The following is a 7660-nucleotide window of genomic DNA, read 5'->3' on the forward strand; positions in this document are numbered from 1 at the left end:
TTCCTTTCCAGGAGTAAGGAGCATTTAGTGCAAGTTAAGCTGAAACAAGAATGAAAGGCACATAATCCTTCACAAAATAAGTTATTATATATGCTACTATATTGTACTTACAGCTAATTGTTTGACCATGTGATCAGCTCATAAATGCAGGCTTCCATTATATATATTTATGCACATGGCAAAAAAACAAGCAGCTGTAAAATGTTTATCTTTCACTGATTTGTCTTGTCCAAACACACACCCTAATTTCTTTGTTTGCCTTTTTTTCTCTTGAGAAACAGCATTGTAATGTATTAAGCTTCACAGCAGAAAGGAAATGAGTGTCACCATCAAATTCCAGCTCTGCACCAAAATTTGCCACAAAAGAATATAGTCTACTGGGGCCACAACAATGAGAGAGAAAAGCTAACGTCTATTTTGAGAAAGGGATCTTTGAAAGGGTAATTTCCTTACTGGAGTTAGAAGTATTCAGGTTTTCCTCTGCCTCAGAGAGACTCTGGGGCAGTCTCCCAGTGTTGCTTCAATGGGCACATTCTTGATTAACACTGCAGTTGTTTTTCCCACACATACTCAGGACACAAAACACCCCACTCCTCACCCCCTGACGTCAAGAGACTGTCCCAGGCACCTGGCACATCCTGGGATCAGGCTCAAACCACTTCTTAACCCAGCAGATATGTTAAACGGAATGAATTTGGCAGTTTAAGGTCAGTCCCCAGAGATAACTATATCAGGAGAGCCATTTGTTTCCAGTGGAAGCAAACACCGGCACCTAACAGGCTCCTTCTTTCCACAGCTCTTGCCAGAACCTGATAGGAAAAAATAATAACAGAACTTCAGGAATCAGGGTTGTTGCTACCCTTATTTATTGACAGTGTTTTGTTTGATTTTATGATACATCTGTCTATCTGGCCTGTAGCAGCAGAAAGGTAGCAACACCTTTAATCAGAGGAGCATCAGTTAAAAGACTAATCACATATGCAAAGTTTCCCTTTCACACTGCAACAGCATTTAGATCTGGCTGTGCCAGCACAGCAATGCAGGCACCATCACCCAGAATATGAAACTACACAGTTTTCATCTTTATAAATTCCTTCATTCTTTCCTTTTGAACTATTTCAGCCTTCAACACATACTGAGTTCAGAGAGAGTTCAAGCTTGCTACTTAGGCTAGAAGGGCTGAAATCTTCAGTTTCTGTCATTGCAAGTTCACAGACTGGATAAAAGGCAATGGCTAACAATTGTGCCACCCTGGCACTCATTCTGTGCTGCTCAGACTCCTAGATCCGCAGAGCTGAGATGGAAAATCATTTGCAGCTAGAAAGGCTTGGTACATCAAAGGGATACTGTCGAAGTCATAGGCCTAAAATGTTATCTGTCCTCTCTTGTCTGCATTTGTTTGCAAAATCCACATTATCTTTTTAACAGAGGTGTTTTATTTCCAGGCAGAGCTTGGAATGAATAGTTTTCTAGGTCAATATTAATGTCAGAATCAGTAACTAGTTGAGTGAGTTCACAAAGGAAAACCAAAATGAAGTACCCACATATAAAAAGGGGGGAGTTGGTGAAGGCATTTTAGGAAAGGAACAACTTTGTTTGGACTCACAGAACATTATCAGAAACGACCATGAAGAAAAACACTTTTTTGAAAGCTAGGGAAATGCTACATAGTTAGGGAAATGCTGTGCCATGTACCTTCTCAAATGTAGACTTCAGATCTCATCTTTAAAAGAAGGCATAATATACTGGTTAGGCTTATTGACTTATTTGTCGTCTGTGATCCATTACACTACAGTACAAGTGGGGGCGGGGGAAGAGGGAAAGAAAAAAATGCTACTTTCCTAGAAATTGAAATGTTTCAGATAAAGGGAAAATGAGAGAATTATCACTGACCGATGTGTTCCCAATGTTACTAAAACTGCAACACTTTTTTTAATCTTTGAGTCCTACTGAGACTGCTGCATCAAAAAGAAACCAGTGGTAGAAAAAAGTATCAGAATTCTGCTGCTGAATTAACATAGTATTTCGCTTGCCACTTTAAAATATGTTGTACGGTTTAATGTCATCCCTTTGGTTGTAACAGATTAGGTGGCTGATCGTTATCACACCAGTGTAAGTAGGACCGTGCCCCTTTCTGTTTGCTCAGAGAATAGGTTCCATCACAGGACACGTGGGCCATAGCAGAAAGTCTGTTCCTGGGAGGGCTGGGGTGACTTTCACCCTGCAAAGGGTACAGCAACTTGTTTCTGGACTTGCAAGTGCTTCCAGCCCAACAGTGTGAAGTTATGCTCTTTGCCAAGTACAGACAGAGACAGTGCTATAGGTGAGCGGCCAGCAGTTTGCCTAGCTCTTTTCCTCACTCCTGTTGGCTCTGATCAGTGCAATGGGATCACTTGCTCCTCGTCATGCTACAAATAGCAAACCAAATCTGTCTTGACATTCCTTCATCCCTTCCCTCCAAATCAAATGGGTCTTGTAAGTACATTTGCGCATGGCAGGTTTGCAAAATTGCAGGCTCCCTAAGGCAGTGCCAGTGTCATCTGATTTTCTGGCACAGGACCCAACAGAATGAGACCCTAAACCTAATTTGCAGCCTCTAGGCACTGCAGTAATATCACTAATTCAATACAAATGACAATGAGAGGAAGGGACATGCTTTTCACAATACTGACTTCTTCCCATCCGCAGATGCCTGGCAGGACTTCAGATCTGCATTTGGGGAGCATGTAAGCTTTGTTGAAATGGCCATTCTTTGTACAAATATGCCCCCAAGCAGCAATAAAAAGAAACAGATGCAGATTAACACTAACAAATCACATACCCACTGCACTACACATGTAACCTAATTCATGTGAATAGTCCTACTGGCATTACATCTGTTAGAGAAGCACAGCCTTGTTGGAAACATTGTCTTCACACAGAATCAGCTCTTCCCCAAAGTGAGGAGTTTGAAGGTAAACAGAACAGTACCCACACTGAAACCGGGGGACATCAGGGAAGGGCAAATTGAAGTAGAGCTACTTTCACTTTGCCTAGTAAGCACTCAGGATTTGAGACATCTTGTGAAAACTTGCTATCTCAGCTCTCTCTCCTCCACACGGGGAGGCAGAAAAGGTGAATTACTTCATCCATCCTAAGACCTAAGGGGCCTGTTATGGACAAAAGTGGTTGAAGCTGAGGGGGAGCCTGGATGACCTTTTTATGCTGATCTCTCAGTTTTTAGATGACTAGCATTGGGTGAAATAAATCTCACACTGATAGCTGACTGAGTTATTCTGCCTACCATAGCACATAAAGATGAAGTGAGAGATGAGTAAATACATCCCCTGCTGTCTAGGGCAGCCAGAGCTCAGTCACATTGAACAAGGTGGTTGTGATCTGTAGGTGAGCAGACCACCTACAGTAGGTGCCTGACTTTACTATCACATCTCCTTCCCTCCACTGATTTTACAGAGACAGAGCCCGGCAGCCTCATTTAGGACAAGGCTCAAAGCAGTTATTATTCTCCTAATCTTAATCTATCATAGGAGTGACAGTGAAATCATTCACCCAGAGGTGATGATGACCCAGAATCTCCAACTGTGTCATAAGACTTACGGATTACAATGACACCACGCATTCTGGAGAAGGGATTCAAAAGTGCAGAGAGGCTCAGCCAAAGTGATTGACAAATTAGAGTCCGTAAGACTATTTTAGCACCTAATGGATAAAATTTGATTGCAAAAGTGAAGTGTGTGTTTGTCTGTATACCTATGGCTTTCTGTCGGAAGTCCCAGAACTTTGCTGTTCTTCCTGTTTCCAAGCTGCCCTCTTGTGTCGTGTGATCAGGTGTTTTTAACTCATATGAATTCACACAACTGTTTGTCTGCATCCTCTTGGCATGTACAGACTGAGTGTCAATGACCTTCCCCATTACCTTCACTGCTCCTCTCAAAGGATCTATTATGTGGCTCGCTGGAAGTGCACAAACCTGGTTCTGTTTGAGTCAGCATGACTCTTACAGTATAAACACTGAAAAAAACCTCTCCACACAGCTAGCTTCATTTTGCATTAGTCAGGAAAGGTCAAAGAAAAATTGGAGTCAGGATAAAATTGGTCAGTGTTTGGAATGAGTCCCACTTGAACTTGATTTCCTGTTTCTGAAAAAAAAAAAACAACCAAAAACAAAAACAAAAAACTCATTGCCTCCCATTATCTGAATATGAAATTTGGTGAATATTGCTATATAAGCCACACACACATTTTACGTACGATAATACCTTTAGTGCCTTAAGAAATTATCAGCACAAGTAAAGGGGTTCCATAGCTACCAAGAACAAGAAGAAGTGTGAAGGCTGGAGTCTGCATTTTTCCATGTCTATTTATATTATAGTGTTGGTTTATCTAGAGAATTACCTCTAAAATTAGCGTCAATACCTTCTAGAAACACACCGAGGCCAAGAGAAGAAACCAAATTGGCGGCTTCACGCTTAGTACATAGACCTACTGTTTTGGACTCAAGAGTATTCAAAACAGCCTGAATTTCAAACTGTGAAAAGGCCAACAAAGCTGGCTTCATGTTTTTTCTTATTTTGCTAATGGGCTAGATTTACTTTATCTGAACTAAGATAATTAAAATATCAGTCTGTAGTGAGAGTAATTAGATACATTATTGATTAAATAGCAGAAGAAAATGACAGTTTGTTAGCAGCCTGTTTTTAATGGGCTATCTGTCAAAGTTAGAAATTCGATCTCTCCCATTCCCTTCAGCTCCATCCTTCCATCTGGCAGGAAATTCTCATGGAAGTACCTAAAAAACATGAGACAGACAATAAAATATCTTCAAAGATTTATGAATTTGAGTGTCCAAGAGGCACAAGAAAACACTTCACCTTGATGTTATAGCATTGTAGATGCCTGACAGATACTCAGTAGTATCCCAAGAAGATATCTTCTTCTGTATCATTAACTGGCAATTATTTTCTTTCTACGTGTTATGCCAGCCTCTATACTTCCCATTAATTGTCTGTATCGCCACCTGACTACCAAAAAAATACAGTGGTTTTTGAAAGATTAGAGGAGAATTTAGAGTTTGGAGTTTTTCTTTTGTTTTGTTTTTCCTTCCCACAGCATCTCACTGTCCTTTGCTTTCTGCTGGACTGTTCTTGGATTGGAAAAAATAATCTGTGCACACCATACATAGATATGATTTTCTCAAATTTCTTCTGAATATGAATTCTTTAGAACACATTAAAATGGAGATTTCTACAACACTAGCCTGTTTTTCTCCAGTTGAAATGAAGATTCATCATGGCTCACATCTTTCCAGTGACAATGAAGGTGTGAAACCTGTCAGAAATGCAATGCATTATAGGTTTCATGAGTCAACCACAGACCTCTTTATCAATGCTTCATGAGAAGTGCTGTGTTCTTCTTTGTAGGGACAGTAAGATGCAGGCAGCAAGAAGACTTAAAACTAAGCCATTTTATTCCAGAAAATAACTTTGACACTCTCTGATTCACAACCATATAACTTTTCATCCTCAACTTTTCCAACTCCCTGCCACTATCCTCTGATTTCTCATCTCCAAATACCCAAATGATGACTCCAGCTCTATTTCCCCCAACAACTCTGAACGTATGTCAGGACATCTGGTGTCTTCTCCTACTCTCTATCACACACTTTCTACTCCTCGTTGGCAGCTTCATGAAGCTGTTCATTTTCTTAACAGCATTTACCCTGGCACAGTTCAGTCATTACGCAGAGCCTTGCAGTACCCAGCAGGACAGACACAATTTGTGCAGTAACACATTCCTACACACTAGTATGTCACTGCCCATGAATGAGCTGTTATTCTAGAGCAACTGGGAAGATGTAACTTGGAGGAGAGAGAGCTAAAATGTCCAGAAGCCAAGGTCCCTGTCCCAGAAGGAAAAATTTTGCCTGTCCAGACTGATCCCATCTGAGATCTTTCCTCTCAGCCTGAGCTGTTCTGCCCTTCCATGTCTGGGCACAGCCCCCTCACAGCCTGGTCTGGCCCCAAGAATCATAGAATGATTTGGGTTAGAAGGGTTCTTTGTGGTCATCTTGTCCAACCACCAGGGACATCTTCAATTCAATCAGGTTACTCAGAGACTCATCCAACCTGACCTTGAATGTTTACAGGGACGAGGCATCTACAACCTCTCTGGGCAACCTGTGCCAGTGTTTCACCACCGCCACTGTAAAAAAATTTTTCCTTATATGTAGTCTGAATCTACCCTCTTTTAGTTTAAGACCATTACCTCTTGCCCAGCTGCTACAGGCGCTATTAAAAGGTCTGTACCCATCAACAAGAGGGGAATGATAGCATGACAATGGCCATGAAGGACAAGGAGAGAAACACGTCTGAAAAGTTTCCCTGCTGCCTTGCTCAACCTTAATCTTTTGTGTACTGAGTCATAGATTAAATGAAAGAACTATGTCTGGGACTTCCTGGTATAACTGCTGCCTCAGCTTCTGTATCAGACTGACTTACAACATCGAGTACAGACTGATTGCACTTAGCAAAGGAGAAATAGATCATGCAAAGGAAGAGCAGCAATCAGAGTGAGGCCAGGAAAAATCTTACAACTAGTTTTGTGTATACAATGAAAAAGGTTATGTTGCTCCTGTGCTGAAGTAATTGGGATGTGAATGACACCATCTAGGCAACGAATGGTAATGATCCACTTCTTAGTATTGGCAATACTTCCCAGCCTTGTGTTGAGACCTCTGGGAAACTGCTCCCCTCTATATTGACTGCCCTGCGGGTGAGAACAAGGAAGAAAAAGATGTTCATGGTAGCTTTTACTATTGACTTGGAATCAGTTTACCAGACATAAAATATAAGACAGCCAACTTACATAAACTGAGTAATACATAGGCAGATGTCTGTCATTGTCCACGTCCTGGAAGACCCATCTCATTGCTGGCAGCTGTGATGCAACAGTAGGAAGTGACACGGCCAAGCCAAGCAACTGGGATGTGCCTCAGCCAGGGCAGCATGCGCACCACTCCAGGAAATTCTGAGGAATTGCTCCAGAACTTGCGAATAATACTTCGGAATAACATTGTTTCTTCAGACAAAGGCACATTTGCCTTCAGAAAAACTTTCTTTGATGTTTCAGACACAAGTGTTATTTCTTCTAAGCCCAGGCATAACAGGACCGTTATTTGCATCATCACTGTGAAATAGCACGAATACCCGGGAAAGACACAGCAAAAAGTGTAAAGGGAGAGGAAAATAATATATAATGATACAATGATTCCAAATCTGTGCAGAGGCTGGTAACCAGAACTTGAAATGAATCATAAAACAAAGACAGGACTTTGAAGTGGTGAATGGGATCTGAAAAGGTAGTGGATTGTTAAGACACAATAGTATGATGTGGATAGAGTGAAAGTCAAAGAACATCTTGACACCATGTATAGCATGGAATATAGCTAATTTCTCTGTTTTCTTGGTCTGCTTCCTCACAAGTAAACTCCAGAAATTCTGCTAAAGCAAATAGCTCCAGGAAAATAATTTCCTGACACCTGAGCAAGAGTTCATTACTCAATCAATAGGTGAGAAAAATGGGGGAAAAAAATCCAACCGCAATATCCTCTCTGCAATAGGATGCTACTTATAAGAAGAACATTTTTAGAAATCTGAAATAA

At 41.1% G+C, this 7660-nt stretch overlaps 1 long non-coding RNA gene across 2 annotated transcripts in view; it reads right to left on the minus strand.

Moving 5' to 3' along the window:
* LOC128854538 (uncharacterized) overlaps nt 1-4128 on the minus strand; it is an 81913-nt gene extending 77785 nt beyond the window's left edge. For both annotated transcript variants that reach the window (XR_008453571.1, XR_008453572.1), the window contains exon 1: nt 454-4128. This is a non-coding gene — a long non-coding RNA (uncharacterized LOC128854538). The remainder of the gene's footprint in view (nt 1-453) is intronic.
* Between the last annotated feature and the right edge of the window lie 3532 nt (nt 4129-7660).

The sequence above is a fragment of the Cuculus canorus genome, chromosome 1 (assembly GCF_017976375.1).
Source record: "Cuculus canorus isolate bCucCan1 chromosome 1, bCucCan1.pri, whole genome shotgun sequence".
In the NCBI taxonomy this organism is placed as follows: Eukaryota; Metazoa; Chordata; class Aves; order Cuculiformes; family Cuculidae; genus Cuculus; species Cuculus canorus.